Source organism: Hetaerina americana, unplaced genomic scaffold (assembly GCF_022747635.1).
Source record: "Hetaerina americana unplaced genomic scaffold, ioHetAmer1.1.p SCAF_9, whole genome shotgun sequence".
Classification (NCBI taxonomy): Eukaryota; Metazoa; Arthropoda; class Insecta; order Odonata; family Calopterygidae; genus Hetaerina; species Hetaerina americana.
In genome coordinates, this window is record NW_027287538.1 from 22404583 (window position 1) to 22429519 (window position 24937).

Sequence of the window (24937 nt, forward strand, 5' to 3'; positions counted from 1 at the left end):
CCTCCTAGTATGCTGTCTAAAACACTAGTTCTCAACGTCAACGTTTGAATGACGTATTTTTCCGTTTTCTTCCCTTGACGAATAATCTCGCGTCATTGGTCATCGGGGGATAGCGACCATCAGGGTCCGGCGTTGGTAGACAGGCAATCATCTCCTTCATCCATCTTCGTATTCATCGCTGTCTTCCCATGACCTTTCTTTTCTAATTACCTCTTCTATTGCTTCCTTCTATGGTTTTGGATGACTTTTTAATCACACGGTAATAATACGTGACGTCATGGGTGGGGATTATAAGTTGATTGGATAAATAGAATATTCTCCGTCTTACTTTTTTGTTCTGTCCCTTCAGAAAACCCTTTACCCTTTCCACCTGGTGCTTTGCACTCCCTGCCACACAACTTTATGTTGGATCGCGGGGTATTTTTGGAGATGTAATATTGAAACTGGATGTAACAAATCAGAGAGGTTGGGTACGAAACAAATTCGAAGAAAGGAGTTGAAACGGAATATTCATAAATTGTTAGGAACGAAGCTAATGTTAACTCGTGAGATACAATCAAGTTTCATAGCGGTGATTCCTGAGATGGTGATGGTGTTTGAAAAACCAAGCAGAGAAGATTTTTCCCGCCTGGTGATTGGAGGCTAGTTGCTCGTTTCTTTTTAATGGAGTTATTTCCAACTATTTTTCATGGATAACGAATGCGTTTCCCTGATCTGAACTACTCAGACTCTTGGTACCCTCCAGAATTCCCCCTAATGGGTTCAATGTTCAAGTCACTTGCCGCATAAAGACAATTCGTTGACGGGTTCTTGAGATGCTCCATGCTCGAGTGAGAATATTATGATTTTGTTTGAGTTGACGTCATTCTGGCTTGCAGTCATCTTTCCGCTCTTTCGGGGCAGATAAACTCGTGTACTTTTGAAATAATCTAGTAACGAGCGTCTTGGGAAGGGCGAATGACGGGGCAAATGAGAGGGGAAGAAAAGATGGGGAGAGGAAAGGTCAAATTTTACGAAAGTCATCGATGACAGAATCGTATTTCGAGTGAAAGCCTCCTCCCCAATCAACAGTGTCTGGGTTGCGAACTTAAAAAAAAAGCATTGAATAACTCTGGTATTTCTCCAACTGATATTTATGCGTCCTCCTTGCCCTTGGACCATGGATCGATTTCCGCGTTGCATTCCAACGACATCGGTACAGTACGGCTGAGATACCTTTATGGAACTCTTTCCGATACACATAGATCCGTGAAATGTTTTCATAATGGAAACAATTGAAGCTTTTCCTCATTTAGAGTGTATTCATCAAGTGTTGTGTTGCTGTTAATGAACTGGGATTAATTTTTGGTTTGTCGATCCGCTATGAAAACCGCGATCAATTTAAATCAGCTGAATTCCATTGTAAAATATCTTCACTTCTTTAAGTCTCTCTCTCAAGCAGAGGAACTTCGCACACGACACTAGTGTTGGTGGTGGATGTTAACCCAACTTTGGCACGTATTGTTTGGAAAATCTCCTTGAGCAAGCCGTCCTGAGACTAGCCTATAATTTACCAAATCACCATCGACACAGGCACTTGAAAAAAATTAGGAATGAAAATACTTGCGGTAAATTCACACTCAAATTTGTTAATGTCTCCTTCCTCTTCACCTCCCTGACCCAGTTGGGAGTTGTTTTGATTCTCTTTCTCCCCCTGGGGAATAGATGTCGAGGGAGAACGACGTCCATTGTTGCCGCTTTTCTTCGTGCTCTCCCAATTCCTCCCCGGGGCAAAGGCGTGGAAGAGCGAGATTTGGCAACCATGGTCGCCATCTCCTTTTGGAAGCGCACAAGCTGAATGGTTCTGTAAAATTGAAATCTATATCTTACCCTTCAATCGTTTCACGTGCCAATAAGGGGCAGGAGACAATTGATCACCGGCAAATTAGATTTACAACAGGTGAATGTATTAATGTTGGGTATTGTTTTCATACTGTTATGGTAATGATTGTGCGGCATATATTCTGCCTGTTCAATAGTCGAATCCACTCAATTAATTACGTTATTGCATACCAGCTTATGGCGGAAAATGTTCAAATTATTCCTATATTGTGGGCGTCAAAATCGAACGTTTTGGTATTTACGAATATCTTATTTGTATTAGACTCCGTGTTGCGGCGTGGATGTTCTCGGAGTCCAACGACACCTCGAGGTGGTGAAGTGGCGGTGAGCATGGATTTGGAGGCCTTGCTTCCTATCTACCCACGAGGAAAGGTGGCTCGAGCAGATGCTTGGCAGGGGGCGTAGTCTCGCCGACGGCGCGGCCCCGGCCCCTCCCTGCTCCGATCGCCGGGTGAGGTACACCCGAATTCGCGTCGGTCGGTCCATTGTGGAGGTTGGTGGGAAGGAAGAAAGGGGGGAGAGAGAGAGTGGGCTGGCATGCAGTAGGCAGAGTGGTCTTCGGTTGTTCGCACCCACGCATCCTTCCCCGCCCTCCTCCACCCACTCCCTTACCCCCACCGCACACCCCCCCTCTCCCATGCGACACTCCACCGCCTCTTCCGTCGGTTGCCCACATCCTCTCGGCGACAGAAACCGCTGGGCTCTCTAGGACCGTGAGAGACCACCCCCGCCGTGGACATTCGTACCATGCCCTCGATCGACTTAATGGGGTGAGATGTCGAGATTCATTGCGAAGATTTTTTCACATTGGCAGTTAGTAGGAGGTACTGTGTCGTCTCACGGCGGCGACTCTTTCGTCCAGGTAAACCTTCTTTCAATTGGAACTGCGCGATATGATCGTGCAGTTTTGTATTTGGAATTCGGAAAATTGATCGCTATAAGCAGGATGACAAGCAAACCTATACTACCTTGATCAAAAATTTCCCGGAATTTATTCAGAAAATTAAAAATACAAGTTTATTCATCTAAATCTATATTGTCCCCTTCAAAGTAATCCCCATCGACTGCAACACACTTATGCCAGCGCTTGATCCAATTCTCGAAACATTTTTTATATTCGGTTTTCGGTATGTCCATCAGTGCTTCCTGCGATTTTTCCATTACTTCCTCTCGGCTGCTAAAACGCGTTCCCCGTAATGGTTTTTTAACTCGATTGAACAGAAAGAAGTCACAGGGAGCCAAATCAGGTGAATTCGGTGGCTGTTGGATGGTATTTGTTGCATTTTTCGTCAAAAAATTACGAATAATGATAGCACTGTGCGACGGTGCGTTATCATGGTGCAAAATCCACGAGTTTTCTGCCCACATTTCTGGTCTCTTTCGGCGAATTGCTTCACGCAAACGTCTCATAACGCCCAAATAATACTCTTTGTTTACTGTCTGGCCTTCTGGCAAAAATTCATGATGCACTACACCGTTGTAATCCATGAAAACCGTCAGCATTGCCTTCTTTTTTGACTGAAAACGACGTGGTTTTTTTGGTCTCGGCTCATTTGGTGAACGCCATTCACTTGCCTGATGTCTGGATTGCGTGTCGTACTCATAAACCCACGTCTCGTCTCCAGTAATGATCCTTTTGATGAATGTGGGATCGGATTCAGCCTCGCAAATCATGTCTTTTGCGACGGTCTCTTTTTTGCATGAAATTGAGGTCTTTTGGCTGCTACACGACGGAAACCCAAATCATTAACCACAATGTCTTGGGCGGATCCATAGGCAATGTTCAAGTCCTCCGCTATTTCTCTGATGGTTAATTTGCGGTTATTGACCAACATTTCTTTTACTTTATCAATTTTTTCACCGACTTTCGATGTCGATGGTCTGCCACTGCGTTCATCATCTTCGATTGACTCACGACCACTTCTGAACCGCTCGTGCCACTGGTAAACGACCGTTTTTTTTAGAGAATCGTTGCCGAAACACTTTTCCAACATTTCCAACGTCCGTGCGCCACTAAATCCGTTTTTTACGCAAAATTTAATACAAGTTCGTTGTTGCAAATTTAAATCCATTTCTGAAATTGTAAAAAATCGCCAACACACACAGAGATAGATGTACTCTTGGCTACGTAACTTTTGCAAATGTCAAGTTATGACACTAAGATTTAAAGGGAATATCAACAACAGATGTACCAATTTAACAAAAAAAACAGAACTCAAATCGGAACGATGGGAGCGCCACACGGTGGTTATTCCGGGAACTTTTTGATCAAGGTAGTATGAGACCTTTCGAGAAGTGGGTGTGAGGTAGGTTGGGAGTAATGGAATTGACGAAAATAAATACCAACGAACAAGTTCAAAGAAACTGCGGGAGATGCCGCGGCCGTAACTTTCTACCGAATCATCCGCTAGTATTCATCATTCCGATGCAAATATTTCGAGGGCTAAAAATTATTCGGGATGGCCGATCAGGGCGGTCGAGACGAATGATTATTTTGCCTTTGAATTGCTGCATTATAAAACGAACGGAGTGCTGGGCACGGTAGGTCAGGAGTGAGAGTTGTCGGGACAAGTTCAAAGATGACAAGAAAATGGATGGAAGGTACGAGGGTAAATCAATGATAAAGTCACATACGTCGAGTCACAAAGTCAGTAAGACAAACGCAGGAACTGTTGCGAACATTTTATTGTGAACACTTAGTGCAGTCCCGTTTTAGCCCCTAATGATATTCACCTTTTCGGGCCCTTGAAAAATCATTTGGGTGGCCGTAAGCCGTATAGGTTACTCGTTGGCTGCAACAACAGCAAACAAAATACTTCTTTGCTGCCGGCTATCAAGGACTTATGAAGAGATGGGATGAGTGCCTGAATGTACAGGATGAATATCTAGAAAAGTGAAATGAATTTCACGAAGTTACTTAGATGGGATCGTAGATTTTCGCGGCGTTCAGAAGAAAGACTCTCCATTCTCGGAAATGGAGAGTCTTTCAAGTTACTTAGATTATTATTACCTCAATCAAATTTTGTGATTTATTTACTGACTTACTATCGTATATTCATTACAACTAGAATGTTGAAGAATGTAATGGAGGTGAGAGAATGCTCAAGTGTGTGAAATAGAGGAAGGAAATGGTAAGGCGTGTTGGAAAAAATGGAGGGATGCAGGGAGTACGTATGTAGAGTTGAAGAATGGTGTATTGACCTCGCATCCTCTGTTATAAGGCTTTGTGTTGTTTAGCGTCGTTTTAGAAGAGCTTAGAAGTGTATCAGTTGGTTCATGACCATCAAAAAACGAGATTACAATATGCTCGCATCATGGGTGATAAACAACGAAGGGACCACAGGGGGCGAAATGCGATGATATCTTGCTGTGAATGCACCTTTTGACTAGACTCCCAACGTCACCCGTTGATTCAGAAAATTAACGTCGTATTATCTTGTACCTCCTTTTGTGTGAGCGATAACGTCTTATCCAAGTAGTCCTAGTATCCTGATAGTGTTAAGCGCAATCTGAAGACATTTATGTCAGTTATCTGTATCCCGCACCTGTGCATAACAATTTTGATTCGTCAGCCATTCTCATTTAGGAAACAGGAAGGGGGCGATATAATATATATATATATATATATATATATATATATATATATATATATATATATATATATATATATATATATATATATATATATATATATATATATATATATATGTATACACATACACTTTTTTTCGCTCTCCAGCGGTCGTTTGAGAACGACAGCCTTGGTCGAAGTAAAGAGGCGACCCAAGAGGATGATGAGTCCCTGTCGAAGGTTCATTGTATTTGGCGAATACAATACGAGAGACGTGAAATAAGATCTTCAGTGGATGAGTGTCCTCGTTTTTTTTCTGTTCCGAGGTATCGCTTTCGCTCCTTGGCACTGCTTTTTCCCCTCCTCCAGGCCCACCTGACGTCCCTCTCGGATAACCCCGAGGGTTTTGAGTATGCTTGTGGGCGGAAAATTGCTGTCGTGGGCTTGCGTTTAGGTACGGCCAACCGTGGACGAGTTAAACGTTTTGAATGGTTTGGAAGTAAATAGTCGGGACGTATGAAAAAAAACCGTTGTTAAAAATAAAAATCTTCATGCTGCTCAAGCCGAATTTGTTGGTTATATTTGCCTTTGACAGCGAAACTGTTAGCTCAGCCGTAAATTGTATTGTGTACGATTAATTGATTGCCTCGTGGAGGATTGAACAGTTAATTGAAGAACCACAAAGAAAAACGACATCTTAAATCTCTTCTATACTTTATCACTCTAATTTTATTTAAATGATCTTTCATACCGTAGTACTATGGGGCTATAAATACATTTTCAACATCGTCGCTTAAGATACATCCATTCAAATTAATTCAATAGATTTATCCTTTAATGTTAACTTTGCACCATTGAGTGATTACCAATTAAGTTCCTCTAATAATTTGTATACCATATTCAGTCAATCAAAACAGCGTTTTACGAATCTAGCTCCTCTACGCTGCACGCGAAGTCTTAAAAAGAAATTGCACTCCTTTCTGGAAACATATGTTCGCATTCCAAATGGAGTGTCCTTCGCACCACATTTTTCAGAAATGGCATAAATTCACGACCAAGGTGTTAATTTACGGAGAAATATTCGAGCCTTATTTTTTCATACATCTGTCATTTAAGAGAGATCTGCTTTGGAGGATTCGGATATTAGATCATTTGGTTATTACCCAGTACTTTCAGACGTAACTTTGACCATTGGATGTCACTTCTGTTGAAGCTTACGTCAATAAAAATGGCGTGAGGGAAGTCGAAACATGATGCGCTGGCTTATAATGGTGGAAAGAAAATATGGAACAAGTAATGGGAGCAATCCAGGGGACGGAAGGAATAGGCGTTTACCAGCATGTATGATTATCATCTTCCCGTCGCTCAGTACGTATAAAAATACATATTTTAACTCTTTGATGTTTTCAATTGACTATCCTTTTTTATTTCTTTCATCACTCTTATTTTTCTGTTGTTTTTATGAAGTTTGTAGAATGTATAAGTGCATATAGTATACCGTACTGGATTTTGAGGACATTGCCAAAAATACGGGCTCATAAACACAAAGAACATTATAATTCTCGGAAGTAGAAGGGCCTGTGGGTAAGAGGTAATGTAGCGATGAAAGAGATGGAAAAATACTGTAAGGGGAGTCAGTATGTAAAAGATTATGGGAGAGGGCATGAGTACCCTTAATTGTAACTTCTAGCCAGTATGGATGTAGCAAGAACCCAGGCATAGATGCCCTGCATACTATTTTCGAAATTTCGATCCTGTACCTTGAATTCGGTAAGGTTATATACACAAAATACTCTACGTGCCGATATATTCTGTGATTGCCCGTTGTAGACATTTATTGGATAACTGAAGGAGCCACGGCTGACCATATTCGACCTTCATGATATTTATTGAAAATTGATGATATGTGAACATAATTTGCGGTCCTTGGTGTGCATAAATTCTGTCCAAGCTACTAAAATTTGGTAGGATTGTATTTTTATTTGGTGCATTATGTGTTATAATGATTGCAGAAAAAAACAGAGGTGGGTTCCATGGTGGGTCAGGAAAAAAGGGTAAAAGTATTCGTACAGGTAATAAGGCATTAGTCTACAGGTATAGGGTAAAACCATTGATACTGGAAATTTCTCATTATCAATGTACCTATCCACGAAATATTTTCGTTTAAATATCGAGATAAAAGTTTTAAGAAAGAAATGACTGCTCCAAGTCCGTACTCCTTTTGAGGGTACGATTGGATAGAAGGGAAAATGGAACAAGAAAATATATTTTTTTAAATATGATGCAATAAAGGGGTAAATAATAATAATTAAATGATTATTTAACTTAAAATATTGACACGAAGGCTCTCTAAATCGCATATGTGATCCACAGTGACTCTCGAGAGTCACAGCCACTCGCCGTTTATTTTCTACGTCTACACTATACCCCGCAAGCCGCCGCAAGGGCGTGTGGCGAGGGATGCCAGGACACTACCCGTAAAAATAGAATGCAACTACATGCAAAACCAGCAAAAAAGACATGCTAATGCGCACCCACACAGGCGTATATATTCATGCAAAACTTGTTTTAACTTAAACACGTGCAAATACATTTTTTTTTATAAAGTAATCTACCGGTTAATGTAGGTTTTGGATGGGCGCAACTAACAAGTAAATGTGTTGTCTCTCCTAACAAAGCACAATCCAGCAACCTACTCCACATCAAGTCCCTCTTCATCTCTGAGCACTTTCTTCCTCCCTTCATCCCATCCAACATCACTATCCTGTTCCTTCCCTTTCCTCGTTTGCCTAACATTCTCCCCTCTATTACAGTCTTCAACATCCCACTGACGGTCAATACCCCCTTCATCCACTTTTCCTGCCTCCATAGGATTTCTCCCAACAAACCCCTCTCTTCGCCCACCATACCAAGTACTTCCTCATTTATTTTCTTCTCTGTCCATTTCACCTTCTTCATTCTTCTCCACACTCACATTTCAAAAGCCTCCAATCTACGTCTATCCTCCTGCTTCAGTGACCACGTTTCCGCGCCGTATATAGCTACGCTCTATATCAAAGTTTTTACGAGTCTTTTCTTAACATCCTTACTCAACGTCTCTGTCATCAACTCCCTCCTCCTTTGCGTAGCGCAATATTCTTCTTAAATACATATAGATCAACTATTTTACACATGGACATGCACCTGCGAATGAACTAGATTTCTACGCAGGGTTAAGTCTTATGCTGATTTGCTACAATAAATGAATCTAAGAATTCTGCATGTCCGGGTTTTCACCGCGTTGTTGTTTGAAGCCGACAACAGTTTCGCCGAAGTTTCATCCGGCGTCTTCAGGTCGAAGATGAGGGACTCAGATTTTGGCCGTCCTTATATAGGTGGTCCCGTCCAGGTGCTGCTCTCTGATTGGTCCTTTTTCGGAGGACTCTCTTCCACGCGTTGTGGAGATGGTAGCCTTCATCTCTATTGAAATTCGCCGGGTTTTTGGCTATCTCAATAGCTTCTCTGATTAGGCGTGGGTAATATCTACTTTCTTTACTTATGATTTTAGCGTCATGGAATAGAATATCATGGCCGGGTTCACTCCATTTATGCTCGGAGATGGCCGAGAGGTGAAACTGTTTGTTCGTAGTAGCCCGGAGGTGTTCTTTCGTCCGAACTTTCATAGCTCGGCATGTTTCCCCGATGTAGGCTTTCCCACATGAACACGGTACTTGATAGACCCCTTCGTATAGGTCTTTGGAGATTTTGTCCTTCGGTCCGGGGAGCGCGTCCGCTATTTTCTTGGTGCAGTTGAATCTTGTCACCACGTCGTGCTTTTTAAGGATTCTGGCTATCTTCTCGGATGTTCCCGATACGAAGGGGATAGTCGCGTATGCCTTTGGATGTTCGCCTTTGGAAAGGCATACGCGACTATCCCCTTCGTATCGGGAACATCCGAGAAGATAGCCAGAATCCTTAAAAAGCACGACGTGGTGACAAGATTCAACTGCACCAAGAAAATAGCGATCCATTCCGATTCCGGCCATGATATTCTATTCCATGACGCTAAAATCATAAGTAAAGAAAGTAGATATTACCCACGCCTAATCAGAGAAGCTATTGAGATAGCCAAAAACCCGGCGAATTTCAATAGAGATGAAGGCTACCATCTCCACAACGCGTGGAAGAGAGTCCTCCGAAAAAGGACCAATCAGAGAGCAGCACCTGGACGGGACCACCTATATAAGGACGGCCAAAATCTGAGTCCCTCATCTTCGACCTGAAGACGCCGGATGAAACTTCGGCGAAACTGTTGTCGGCTTCAAACAACAACGTGGTGAAAACCCGGACATGCAGAATTCTTCGAGCCACCGCCGCGAAAATCTACGCAGCCATAATAAATGAATCTATTGAAAACAAATAGCCAATAATGAATCAAGTCGACGATTTTCTATTTTGTAGACATCTGCTCTAGAGTTCATCCGCCAGCAGATTGCCTTACTTTTTCGCCATCCGCGATGGCAGTTTTATTGTGAACTTCCGCAAATGTGTATATCCACCCGCACGTGTTCGAGTCATATAAGCCCTCCCGCCCTCACCCCCTTTGTTTACCCACAAGACACCGATGCTGTCTTGTGAGAGTCGTTTCCACCTCCAACGTGGTGAATTCGTTCTCTGCCCTGCCGCGGCCTGTCCCTGATATGCGCCCGCACCCCCGCCCTCACCCCCACTGTCGCATACCTCCTTCTCTTTGTTCTCAGCCGCCTCTTCCCCCCCCCCATCCTCACCTGACGCCCTTTTCCAACCCTATGGTTCCTCCACACTCTCGAGAGGGCGAGGCGCACTCTCCCTTCCTTCAATTCCCACGGCGATGCGACACACTTCATCTCGAGTCCCTTAGAGGCCCCCAAGGGAGGACAGGGGAAGAGTGTGAAGGGGTAGAGGGACGGCGCACACATAGGGGCGTTGAGTCGCCGTTTTTAGGGCTTCGGTAGAGAGAGGAAGGGGCGGCGACGGAGACGTCGGAGAGACCCAGAGGGAAGGAAGAGAGTCCGGGGTTGGAGGTAGTGAGGGTCGCCTCCCTAGGGGGGAGTCGGACTACACCAGGGGTAGTTTCTCGTGAGTCAAAGAGGGAGGGGGGGGGGTAGGGGTCCTTGGGAAGATGGGGAGGGAGCGAGATGGGGGCGAGGCAAAAAGGCTGACCCTTGTAGCACCCTTATCGCTAGCTGTTAGTGAGTGTGTTAAAAACGCTCGTTCTGAAGAGACGGGACGCTGTGGGAGGAGTAAACGTCGCGTCAAGGACTCGGAATTAAAGCAACGTAGGCGGCGATGCGGGGATAATGGCGAGTTGGCATCTTTCGAAGATACAGGGAAACGAACTGTGATCACGACCAACTCTAAGCAGGTAGAAAAATCCATGATTGTGCCGTAAAATTAATGGGCAACGTGTTTAACGAGAGAATACCTCGCATCCATGGTAGGTTGGCCGATCTGGACAGAAACGTTGCCGTTCCCATAACTATGTGGGTGGCCGAGCAGAATTAAATTCTGGGTGTATTCTTAGTCGGTTCGACAAATGTACTCGTTTATATGAAAAATGCTAACTCCATTTACGTAAACTCTCCATACACGCCCCACTCCTCTTATCTGACTGCCCTGAATCTTTGGCTTAAGACTATATTTTTATATGAGCTAAATTCTAAGAAACTTCGGGAGATGCCGCAACCATAAATTTTAAGGGAATCATCTGCTAATAATGATTACAATGCAACAATTCCGAAGTGTAAATAGGTCAAGGCGAATGATATTTACTCTGTGAAAGTAGTGCATTGTAATATACATCTCATCTGCACCTACATAATTCCCTGCAAGCCGCGTGGGCGTGTGGTGGGGGGTTGTTTGGTCTCCACCAGTGAAAGAGAACTAAACCACATGCAAAACGGACATATTTATGCAAACCTACACCCATATTGGCTTATAAATTCATGTAAAAACCTTTAAACGTACACGCATGCTAATACATATAATATCAACTGAAAATGTAATCAGTAATGAGCTAAATTGTTACTAATTAAAACTTTGATAACTCGTCGCGTCTCGTAATTTGTCGTTCGATCGATTAATCGTATTCTGGTCTGATGGAGCAACAAAGACACTCATCGTTTCTACTCTGATTAACCCTCATTACCCTCCTTATCAAAACATCCTCGAGGGCGATCATCATTATGGATAATGGCTTTTGGAAAAATAAGAAAATAATTGGTTCCCGTAATGCTGATGCGCAAAATGGGAGTTCGTTCTCTGTTAAACTGCGTAATCTCGTACACGACAGCGTCTCGAAAAGTTATTTCAGCACGTTCATCCCGAATGAAGACGAAATGCATTTCGTCTGGGAAAGATAGAATCGGAGCAGGCATTAATAGAAGTATTTTGTATAGGGTTAGAGCTTGAATAAATGTGTTTTGAAAGGTTGTATGGCCGGAGAAAATTGTCATTGGGGGAATGATAGGAAACTAACTGTCGGGATAAATAGATAGGATGATTGAAGCCTAGCGAATTTGGATTTAGAAAAAAAACAGGATTTTAAAGGAGTTCGACAAAGGAGAAAATGCGTTAAGATTATTTAGTATATTTTCCTCGCATTGTGGACTCAGTAGAATTCTACATATATTATTGTAACTTAGGTAACTCTACTCTTGGCGCAGAATGTTTTTTCGGTGGCGGGAAAGTAATCAATTTGGTTAGTAAAATGGTTTTCGGTCATGCACGATTTTTGCGAATTTAGTCATGATTTAGCGAATAAAAAGTTGGGATTCATAAGAAGGATACTTGGGAAATGTAATGAGTGGGTAAAAAGAACTCAGTTATTTTACGTCAGTTATGTCCCACCTAGGGTATTCTGAGAGTGTATGGGATCCTCACGAGTTGGGATTAATTTTGGAACTAGTTCGAGTGCAACGTAGAGCAGCCACGTTTGTGAAAAGTCGCTATGGACAACGTAGCAGTGCCATGACACTATTGGAAGAATTATGATGGGAACCACTAGTTAACTGTAGGTTGAAATACGGGTTTAATATATACTGTGTTAATTTGAGGCAGGTCACTTATACCGAGTATGTTAAAGACGTATTACAGGTCCCGACTTACTATGGTATGTTTTCCCGCACGATTACAGATCAAAATAGATATGATCGCAGGCTCGAAGAGGATAATTAGTTTGTGAGTGTATGTATTTTTAGTCTTTATCATGTATACAATCTTAAATATACCCATTTTAATAACGCTGTTCCCATACGATTTGAATGGCAATAACATTCGTAATATCTGTGCAGATCTAGACTTAAAGATTGTGTATGCATGCCTGGTGACCTAACAGCTAACAGCCCCCGCCACCCGCCCATGCAGCGGATTGCGGAACATTGTGCTGATGTAGTAAACTCTTTCCAGTTTACATGAATTTATTCCGTCCATGGATACGAAACATTTGAGGCTGAAAAAAGAACAAATTTAAAATTTTTGGGTCGACGCAAACAGGTAGCGAAACAGTTCTGTTCATTTGTTTTTGCAAATTTTTCGGAGGTGCTGATGGAAATAAATAAATTTTCGGTCCAATATTAAGCACCATGGTTCGTGCTCTGTTGTGCACACCTAAGTTTCTCGCCCGTATTCTTTCGCTCTTAGGGCTTGTGGCATCCTTGTCCCCGACGGCGACTTCTCCACTCACAGCGGAGACGTAATATATTCCCTTAATCCGACGACTCGTCGACAGCGCAACGAGTCCCTCTTCCAGCGTTGAAGTTAATCCTTAAAACGATGGTTGGGAGGGGAAGCGAGGAGAGTGAGAGGATGGGGTTGTGGGAGAGACGAGAAGGGGGCCTCGTACGGAGGACCGCGGCAGCTCCCGTCTACCTCCGCCGTCGACACCCGCAGTCTCCCCTTGTCTTGGTGTACCCAGGGTCCGTAATCTCTGCTACATCATCACTTGCTTGCCGATCGCAACTGCCCGCGCGACTTCTCGTCAGTGTTTCTTTATCTTCCGCAGACTGCCCACTCGTTTTGCATGAGCATCAGGACAAATATAAATGCGCAGATTTTTATTTTTTTGCATAAAAACACCGCATGACATTAATACCTACGGGGAACACGTCTCAAACTCAGTATCAATCATCTATGATATCTGTTTAGCTAAAAAAGAAGTCATCGTCAATATTCCCTTTGACGGAGACGTGTAAGTTTGAGTTCATTAAATCGTGCCTACGTCCAAGCGATACCCCTGGAAGCCGCTGAGTGTTGTCGGGGGGTGATTCCACAGCAGACACTACAATCTTCTTTGCACACGGCTAAGAACATAGTAACTATTCTACGGGTTATATGATGAAGGGTAGATAATAGGAGTTACATATGAAACATGGCCTTTTTACATGTAGAGTTCGTTGTATTTTAAAATTATCCTAACGTTAATACGGTATGAAAATTGTACTGAGAGAGTACGAGAAAAAATTGCGTACTGTGGTTAAATTTAAGAGTCGCACGCAAAGAATGCCTGCGAACTAAAATACCTACCCTAACTAATTATCTCGTAAGTCGACTTCAATCACTTTTATATTATCTAAGATTTTTTATCATACTTCCAAAAAAGACATTTTAAATCAGTCAGTTAAATCTATACCTGTGATTTTATATTTATGATCCAACCTACGATGCACACAATTCGTCACAGAAGAGTGTAGGTAAGCAAGAGTGAGGCTAATGACAGAGCCAGTCTCTCTAATCTTTGTCTATTTCAAATGGTTCCCATTGAGTACAATTCCTTACCCATCGCACAAGACGTGATTGACTTCATAAGTGACTTCGTTTTCACAACTACCGTTTCTGAATTTATGCTTGGCAGTTTCAGCCGTAACTTTGTGGAAATGATGTTTGGCCATAAAGTAAAAGTGCCTACCTACTATACTACCTTGATCAAAAAGGACTGGACGCGTAAAAATCTTGATTCTCCAGGTTGAAGTCTGCATACAAGGACTCCAAGTCCATGATCACTGCTGCAATAGAAAATTAACAAAAACATTAAACAAAGAATCCAGGACTCGTCGAGGAAACAAAATTTGACAAATTTATTGCAAAACGGTATCTACGAGCCAACATCCTGGTATTTTGTTTTCCTAGTATAGGTACAACATCTGAATTTAAAAATGAGGATTTACTTGTTCAAAGAAATCCATGGATTATATTTTTTGACCAGTCAATGTGGCATGACAAGACAGTATGTGGAACTTACTGCAATTAGAGGCTTACGATCAATTAGTGCTCTGTAAGGCGGAATTAAGCAGTGGTAATGGGTGATCTCCGTGTTTATCATAACCCTCCTCAAACTGGTGGAACACTACTAATAATAATTATCCACACATTTTCCATTACTTTCCTCAAAACATTTGTGGTCGCCATTATTAAAAAAAGCCCATCCATTCTCGTGCCATTCCTGAACAAACTGTAAAGACTGGCGCTACGAAATCATAGGGTCCATTTGCTTAAGAGCCATGGCCTAATTCCCAAAGGCGTCGCAGCTGTTGCATCCAGATGCCCATTTAGATTCCATTATCACATGCCCTTTTTTCTACGGAAAATAGACAGCAGTAAATGCAAACATCTCAGATTATATTAGTACCATTACGAAAGAGCAGAACTCTGGGATTGACATACTACCTTGATCAAAAAGTTCCCGGAATAACCACCGTGTGGCGCTCCCATCGTTCCGATTTGAGTTCTGTTTTTTTTGTTAAATTGGTACATCTGTTGTTGATATTCCCTTTAAATTTTAGTGTCATAACTTGACATTTGCAAAAGTTACGTAGCCAAGAGTACATCTATCTCTGTGTGTGTTGGCGATTTTTTACAATTTCAGAAATGGATTTAAATTTGCAACAACGAACTTGTATTAAATTTTGCGTAAAAAACGGATTTAGTGGCGCACGGACGTTGGAAATGTTGGAAAAGTGTTTCGGCAACGATTCTCTAAAAAAAACGGTCGTTTACCAGTGGCACGAGCGGTTCAGAAGTGGTCGTGAGTCAATCGAAGATGATGAACGCAGTGGCAGACCATCGACATCGAAAGTCGGTGAAAAAATTGATAAAGTAAAAGAAATGTTGGTCAATAACCGCAAATTAACCATCAGAGAAATAGCGGAGGACTTGAACATTGCCTATGGATCCGCCCAAGACATTGTGGTTAATGATTTGGGTTTCCGTCGTGTAGCAGCAAAGTTGGTGCCGAAAGACCTCAATTTCATGCAAAAAAGAGACCGTGTTGACGTCGCAAAAGACATGATTTGCGAGGCTGAATCCGATCCCACATTCATCAAAAGGATCATTACTGGAGACGAGACGTGGGTTTATGAGTACGACACGCAATCCAGACATCAGGCAAGTGAATGGCGTTCACCAAATGAGCCGAGACCAAAAAAACCACGTCGTTTTCAGTCAAAAAAGAAGGCAATGCTGACGGTTTTCATGGATTACAACGGTGTAGTGCATCATGAATTTTTGCCAGAAGGCCAGACAGTAAACAAAGAGTATTATTTGGGCGTTATGAGACGTTTGCGTGAAGCAATTCGCCGAAAGAGACCAGAAATGTGGGCAGAAAACTCGTGGATTTTGCACCATGATAACGCACCGTCGCACAGTGCTATCATTATTCGTAATTTTTTGACGAAAAATGCAACAAATACCATCCAACAGCCACCGAATTCACCTGATTTGGCTCCCTGTGACTTCTTTCTGTTCAATCGAGTTAAAAAACCATTACGGGGAACGCGTTTTAGCAGCCGAGAGGAAGTAATGGAAAAATCGCAGGAAGCACTGATGGACATACCGAAAACCGAATATAAAAAATGTTTCGAGGATTGGATCAAGCGCTGGCATAAGTGTGTTGCAGTCTATGGGGATTACTTTGAAGGGGACAATATAGATTTAGATGAATAAACTTGTATTTTTAATTTTCTGAATAAATTCCGGGAAATTTTTGATCAAGGTAGTATTTCATGGTGTCAATTAATACTCCCTGCAACCGGTTTCGTCGCAACATCTGGTGCGTCGAAGCCCCCCATCAGAGAGAGAATTCTGGTTACAAAGTCTATTAAAGCTAAGGAAAATCAAGAGAGCCTTTCCTTTGTATGAGTGTCCATTATTTGGTTAATATTCATTCATCGATTAAAATTCTGAAGAGCAAACGCGTTGGGCTGAATCATTCATAAAAACTAGAAAATGACAAAAGAGTATGAAGGTTATTAAAAGTTAATCATTTATTTTTTGTCTGGAATACAGGATCAGTGCCACGATAAAAGATTAACTATTTTGATGTATTTTTGTTGAGATTCAAAGTATTTGTGGCATTCCATTCTGTTGAAATATTTTTAAAAAATCTCCGATTCCACAGATTAAATAAATTTAGTACGATTAGTTTCTCCACAGCATAATACTTCAGGTAAGTACCAAACCCTGCCTAGCTGAAGATAATTCATAGCAGTAAAACAAGTCGTGTTAAACAAATTTCATCTGCAGATCACCGAAGTATTTTTCGGGTTCCATATCTTTCTGGGAAATCACATGAAGGATATTCGGTTCCTATTCCTGATAGGTGCATTTAAATGACCGTTGGGCTTAGCATTATTACTCGCGATTATAGACAATTTTTCGGATTGGCTAAAGGAACATATAGAATTGTATCTCAGACATTTTAAAATGATGACATTATGGGGAAAAAAGAAATGGGAAAGTCAACAAATTTGACGAGACCAAAATTCAATATTCGGAACCACGTACTTGGTCGTCACTTTCACAAAAACTTTATCATGGCGGAGTAAAATGAAGGGCCAAATGTTTATTGAAATATACATGGTCTTATGGCATGTTAGGCGGAGGTCGTAAGCGTTGCAGTGATTATCCTTAGGTCGTAAAAAATACTTATACTACTACCTGGTAGAATGTTGTTTATATACCTATGAATTCAATACAATTTTTATCTCGACGGAATGCTTTTTTTATCGTATCAGTCTCTAATCATAATTTATTTATTTATTTATCGAATTAATTGGGCGAGGTTGAGACTTATAGTCCCTTCTTCAACCTAACGCTTTAATATTACATGGAAGGCATTTACATACAACCAAGCCCTACATGGAGGAAAATCCACTTAGGTGGGAATCGTACCCGCGACCTCTAGGTTGGTAGGCGAGGAAGTTACCACGCCGCCACCGGGGCCGACAGGGTAACAAACGGTGTTAAAAGTTTCGGTTCACCCTTTTGGGATTGGAGGTTTTTTTCTAACCGGCCATGCAGACAGGCATATCAGGAAATATTGGACCAGTTTCATTTGTTTTTCATGACGATGAAAATTATGACATCATGTGCCAGGACATAAACGTGTCAAATCATTTCTCTTATATTTCATAGCAGCTTAAGTCCCGACGTGAATCGTCGGTTAGTAGGACTTACCATCATACCCACCCAAGTGGAAGTTTATATGCGCTAATCCGTACGCATTATATTATTTTTTTTAAAGATTTCAAGGGAAGAAATCGATCCTCTAATGGTAAATGTCGCTTGGGAATCCGCCATTTGTGATCCTTAGAACACATGTTCGTCAAAGGACTGGGAGCCTTTTTCTTTCTTTCCAACCCGCGACGAAATCTTCCCTCAAGACCCCGTGGAGACAACTAGGGAAAAATCTTCGTCCCCATTTCGGGGATTCGTGAGTATATTTAACACTCGACCAGACAGACCACTTCTTCTTCCCCTGGCTAATTTGACGGAGCGGGATTTGGGGGAGGGGAGAGAGGGAGAGAGAGGAAAGAAGGGGATGAGGGGATAAGGAGAGAGAAATGAGGGGTTTAGGAATAGAATTGGAAAGACTTTTCTTGCCCTCTTTGCACTTTTTGGGTGGAAGGGTTGCGAGAAATCTACGTCGTCTGTTTATTCATCTAAATCTATATTGTCCCCTTCAAAGTAATCCCCATCGACTGCAACACACTTATGCCAGCGCTTGATCCAATTCTCGAAACATTTTTTATATTCGGTTTTCGGTATGTCCATCAGTGCTTCCTGCGATTTTTCCATTACTTCCTCTCGGCTGCTAAAACGCGTTCCCCGTAATGGTTTTTTAACTCGATTGAACAGAAAGAAGTCACAGGGAGCCAAATCAGGTGAATTCGGTGGCTGTTGGATGGTATTTGTTGCATTTTTCGTCAAAAAATTACGAATAATGATAGCACTGTGCGACGGTGCGTTATCATGGTGCAAAATCCACGAGTTTTCTGCCCACATTTCTGGTCTCTTTCGGCGAATTGCTTCACGCAAACGTCTCATAACGCCCAAATAATACTCTTTGTTTACTGTCTGGCCTTCTGGCAAAAATTCATGATGCACTACACCGTTGTAATCCATGAAAACCGTCAGCATTGCCTTCTTTTTTGACTGAAAACGACGTGGTTTTTTTGGTCTCGGCTCATTTGGTGAACGCCATTCACTTGCCTGATGTCTGGATTGCGTGTCGTACTCATAAACCCACGTCTCGTCTCCAGTAATGATCCTTTTGATGAATGTGGGATCGGATTCAGCCTCGCAAATCATGTCTTTTGCGACGTCAACACGGTCTCTTTTTTGCATGAAATTGAGGTCTTTCGGCACCAACTTTGCTGCTACACGACGGAAACCCAAATCATTAACCACAATGTCTTGGGCGGATCCATAGGCAATGTTCAAGTCCTCCGCTATTTCTCTGATGGTTAATTTGCGGTTATTGACCAACATTTCTTTTACTTTATCAATTTTTTCACCGACTTTCGATGTCGATGGTCTGCCACTGCGTTCATCATCTTCGATTGACTCACGACCACTTCTGAACCGCTCGTGCCACTGGTAAACGACCGATTTTTTTAGAGAATCGTTGCCGAAACACTTTTCCAACATTTCCAACGTCCGTGCGCCACTAAATCCGTTTTTTACGCAAAATTTAATACAAGTTCGTTGTTGCAAATTTAAATCCATTTCTGAAATTGTAAAAAATCGCCAACACACACAGAGATAGATGTACTCTTGGCTACGTAACTTTTGCAAATGTCAAGTTATGACACTAAGATTTAAAGGGAATATCAACAACAGATGTACCAATTTAACAAAAAAAACAGAACTCAAATCGGAACGATGGGAGCGCCACACGGTGGTTATTCCGGGAACTTTTTGATCAAGGTAGTATATCTCTCTTATTTTATCCAATGGTGGTCGAATCTACCATTATAATTTGGTGCCATCATAATTCTCCCGGTGTCGCAGGAAAAACTCCTGAAAGTCGTTCAGTTTTGCCTCATGATCCATTTCGAACCACAAGAAGCTTCGCTTCTTATAATTTATTTCATTAATATCTTCTCATTCACCCCGGGGTGTCTCTTCACCGAAAGCGAAAAACTTTTAATTGAATCGGGGCGCTTATAACACAACTTTTAGTCCTACGCGTTTTTTTAAATTGAAAGGATTGTCCATTGACGCCAAATTTCGCACTCCTCGATCGTTGGCTCGAGGAGACGTTCATTGTTGGCGGAGGAAATGCGGCAACAACGGACGACGTTTCTGTCGATGACCGCCGCTCGAGAGAAGTCGCGCGGTTAAACGCCCTACGTATTCTGATGTTCTTTCCTTTTCAAGGATGCCCTTGTTTGTCGATTAAACCGGGAAATCTGGAATGGTCGAGAATTACTCATATCATTCGAGATCCCAGGAAATAATCAGGAGAGATTGTCTCTCATCTCTTTGAAAAAGTCTGGAGTTTAATGTGCGATTCGCGAATTTCCAGTGGGAAGGCAATTTATTATTAGTTTTTGAGAGCTCTTTGTAGACAATATTAGGTAGCAGGAACATGTACGAGAGCTGAGACCCGGCCTGGAGGGCGCGATTAATGAAAAGAGATGATCTAACTTAGCGTCGGTGCGATCTCCTGTTTCTTATTTTTCGGGGAAATTTGCTCATACCATTTCTCTTGTGGCGAAATATCACTATTTTAATTTTTACTCTTTTTAAGCCGTATAGGGGTGCTCAACTCATCGAAGGTGGGAAGAAAGCATGCGTAATTTCAGAAGATGTGCGTAGATTGTAACGTTGTGCATTTTTAAGGTGAGGTTTGGAAATTTAGTAACGGTTAGTCTGTGCCTCCATCCAAAACCTAACTACCTCAAACGATAGTCTATCGCACACATAATAAATACGAGTGTTATTTTTTTTAAGCAGGTGCATTTTCTAATAAAAAATATATTCGTTAGAAAAAAGTTTTATTTACGGTTTTAGTTTTCTACAAACCTACTTTTCCCTCATGCATTTTCTCCATTCACTTCTAAAACTTTTTTTAACACTGCAACAGCTTTTTTTAATCTAAATCTACGTAATACCCCGCAAGCCGCCGCAAGGGAGTGTTGCGTGGCGTAGGGGTTGGCGTACTCCCTCAGCATAGATGTTTCCCACCTGGGAATTAAACCAGTTGACTACGACGGTCTTGAGTTCATTGTCGTTTACAAACCGTTGTCCACCAAGCCACTGTTTCAAATTGAAAGAAAGAAAATAGTCGCTGGGTGCAATTTTCGTCTTGCCGATAGCGGTTCAGAAACACTCGTCCACTCAACAATTTTTTGCTCTTTGTGTTGGCTGGTAATCATTTTCGGTACCCAACTTGCACACACTTTGAGATATCCGAGCTTTTCTGTGACAGTCGTGTCACAGAAAAGCTCGGATATCTCAAATCCAATGCTACGGAAGTCGTGACAATGATCCAACAGGAGGAAATATTTCAGACAGAGTACTGAATGTCAATCGTCGATCAGATCGCAGTTCTTGGTCAACTTGTCGAACGATTTCAACGGTCTGAATGCTGGGCCTGCCACTCCGCTCTTCATCATTCACGTGTATGCGGCCATTTTTGAAGTCTCGACACCATTGTTTAACCTTTACACCACTCATTGCTTTAGGTCCATGAACTAGTCACAATTTCCGATGAATTTCGGCAACTGAGTTTCCTTTTACACACAAAAATCGAATCACACCACTCACGCACTTCGCAACTGGAGGGAACAACGATTTTCATGGACATTTTTATCTGCATTCACCCACTAGCAAACGACTACTCAATCGTAACAATGACTTCAGTGACTTCGGGAACAATTAATAGACGGCGCTGCGTGCGTACAACTTGTTCTGACCCGCCAATATTTAAATGTAAGAAAACTGCCCTTACTTTTCGCATATGCCTCAACAGGACAAAAAGTACGAGGAGTATTTTAATAATTAACTATCCGTAATTTTCGTAAGAATAAAATAAAGCTCAAAGTAATGAACGGGTTGCTTTTCGGAGTAGACTTCTGAAAGATAAAATCGGAGAAACGACGGTATAGTTAACGGAAAATTTTCAAATATGGATCGAGAAAAATTAATCCAATGCTACGGAAGTCGTGCTTGAGAAGTTGCGGGGGATAAAGGGGGGAGGGCGAAATTGTGGTTGAGGTGGGTTGCGGTTGATGTTTGTGAGAGTTCGGTCGTTGGACATGCTAGGGAAGAATGGAGAGGTTCAGGCTCATCGGTAACAACGGCCTTACTCAACGTATATCCTTTTCCGATTTCTTCCCAGTCAGGTGCCCACACACACTCCACCCCCCCACTCCCTTCGTCTCCATCCCCCTCCTCACATCGCCCGCCTGTTTCCCCATCTCTCTCAACCCTCTCCTCCCCCCCCCCATCCCGTGCCCTTTTCCATTCTACCCCATACTCTGATTTTCCACCGTTTCCGTCGCGGAACACGATTCCGAAACCCTTTACATCACCGCTTTTCGTAACTCCATCCCCCCTCATCCCTCTACGTCCCTTGCCATTTTCCCCAAAATTACCCTTTTTCCATATTTGTCTCCTTCTACTGAAGATTCGTTGCCGATAGCCAAGTTTCGATGCTGCCAGCGTCAGTGACATTGTGAAATAAACACATATGGCGAAGAACCTCGATGGTGATCATTAAATTCATGTTCATTTAGTTTATTGCGACTTGTTTGCATGGGATTTTACATGGGGAAAACACGTTGGACACATTTGACGTTAGCAGCAATAAGGTAACCAGAGTTCATCAAACGAATAGTGGGACGATATTCGAATGAAAAAGGAGAGGTTGTTATTTCGCGTTGTTTAGACGACGTGTGTTTGTGACCCCTCGCTGAAGGGTCGCAATTACGGAATTAAACAGGATAAGAAGGAAATCCGTCAAGTTTCATGAAGTATCTATCTGGACGAAGGTAAAACTTCACATTAAAATGCTTTGTTTGGGAGACATTGGAAGCACGAAGGTTACATGCTCGACTCAAGATTTTAGGAAAGTATAAATTACTGGAGTTTAACGCCGACGCGGAAGGAAATAACCTCTCAGCGGCGCATTAAATTTACCCGCAAGATCGCAGTGCAAAATAAAAATTAAGGTGAGCTGACTGCAGAGTCGATCGATGTAAGGAATCGTTTTTTCCTCTGAAAATTAGAGAACACACCAGTAGAAAAGACAAATTTACACCGCATCCATTGGTGATGATCACTCCGATGGTCCGTGACCCAAGATCCACTATCACTCACCCCGTGGCAACTTGCGGAATGATAAGTGAATGTTTACATTTTATTACCCCAACCGTCTTCAGGGATGGTCCAATAATGACTATCATGGAAAAGGTGAAAGTGGAGAGATGGAGAAATCTGCACATAAGATTTGTTTTTTTCAAATAAATCTCGGAAGCTTGTCCTCCTGCTTTGAGGTATTTTTTGGGGATTTTTTTAATACGGGCGTTTGAAAGAATGAACCAAATGGACAGGAAGGAAAGCAGCTATGATATGCTACGTGCGTTGGAGAGAGATAAGTTCCTGAGATAATTTTGGAGAAGACGAGAAAAGTGAATGCAGGTTATTTTGAGATTGGCAATGGAATGTTATGTAGGGTTGTTATACAGAGAGGGAATGTTGGGTAAGCGAGGTAGCGGTGGTAAAATTTTAGAAACTCAGAGCGGCTTGATTATATAAAGTTTATCTACATCTACACAATACCCCGCCAGCCGCCGTAAGGGCGCGTGGCGGGAAGTGTTAGGTCACCACCCTTAATACAGAATGAAACCACATGAAAAACCATCAAATTCATGTCAATCTACACCCACAGAGGCGAATGCGATATTCACGCGAAAAATTTTTTAACATACATATATGTAAATACATATACTGTCAACTGACACACACATGCACCTGCAAACGTAACCTTATGTCTTCGCAACGTTTAATTTTTTCCTGACTTGTAAATTAAATGTATTCAATATTTCTATAGTGACTTTGGTTTCTTATTATTATGACTCCTGATTGTCCGGGGGAAGATCGAGTATGTATATCTATCTGTACTAAAGTCTTACCTCCCTTTTTTTAGCTTTGTGGTCTGATCTACCTGAATAGTGTGGGGCCATAATAATTCCTTTAGTGTCATTGCGAAATTCGATTTTTCTGAACCTTTTAAAAGTCTCAGTTCCGCTTGTTCTCTACGCATCTCAAGTGGCTCCCAGCCTAATTCTCCTAAAAGGCCTGTCACACTCGTCTTCTTATCATAACATTTTTTCACGAACCTGGCGGATTTTCTTTGGAGTTTATCTACTTATTTTTGTCAAATTTTCCCGAGTTTTGTTTCCAATCGTATTTTGCATTTTTTCCCGGTAATAAACTCTTCGAATTTGTGCATGTGAGTTTATCATCATAATTTTAGGACAGTCTGTCGTATATAACATTACATATGTTGCAAACGTGGGACATATACTGCGTCACATCGATGTTTTAACGCAATGAACGTTGTTCGTGATCCTCGCCATCAACCTCTCTCTCTCCTTTCTTCCCACTACCGTGTTCTCTGCACGTTTCCATTTACTCTTTTGTTTCACGAGAGTTCTACGCCCGCGCGTACACCCGTTCGACGTCTTTTTCCTTCTGTTTCCTCGTTGATTCTCTCCTCTGCGTTCGCACGTATCCATGTCGACAGTATACATCACGTGTAAATGGTTGGATTTTATTTTCGTTCTTTTTCGTGGACGACTCCTGATTTTGTAAGCTTCTATTGATTTTATGATCGCCTTTATAGTCCTGTACTGCCATGTACAAAAACTAAGTACAGCCTTCGACGTAGAAGTGTTTAAGTAGTTAAAATTTAGTGTATTTGTCGCTTTTAATTCCTCGAACATTCATTTTTTATTGAAGAATGCCACCGAGAGCCAATCTCACGACATAGCACAATCGTGGAAAAAAGAATCGCGCGGTCATAAAATGCCTTTGAAAATGCCGATGCGTGCCCGAGCCCCGTATGAAGGAGAAAAGTATAATTCGTTAATTGCAGTCCGTTAGCACAAGCAGGGGTCTACGGCATAATGGGGAAGAAATCGTCGTATCGCGTTTTGCAAATGTTTCAAAATACTCGTGTCT

General features: G+C 42.0%; 1 protein-coding gene across 1 annotated transcript in view; it reads left to right on the forward strand.

The window, feature by feature from the left end:
• The window catches only part of pnt (ETS transcription factor pointed), a 677261-nt gene that overhangs the window by 102552 nt on the left and 549772 nt on the right, over positions 1–24937 (forward strand). The gene's annotated exons all lie outside the window — the stretch shown is intronic.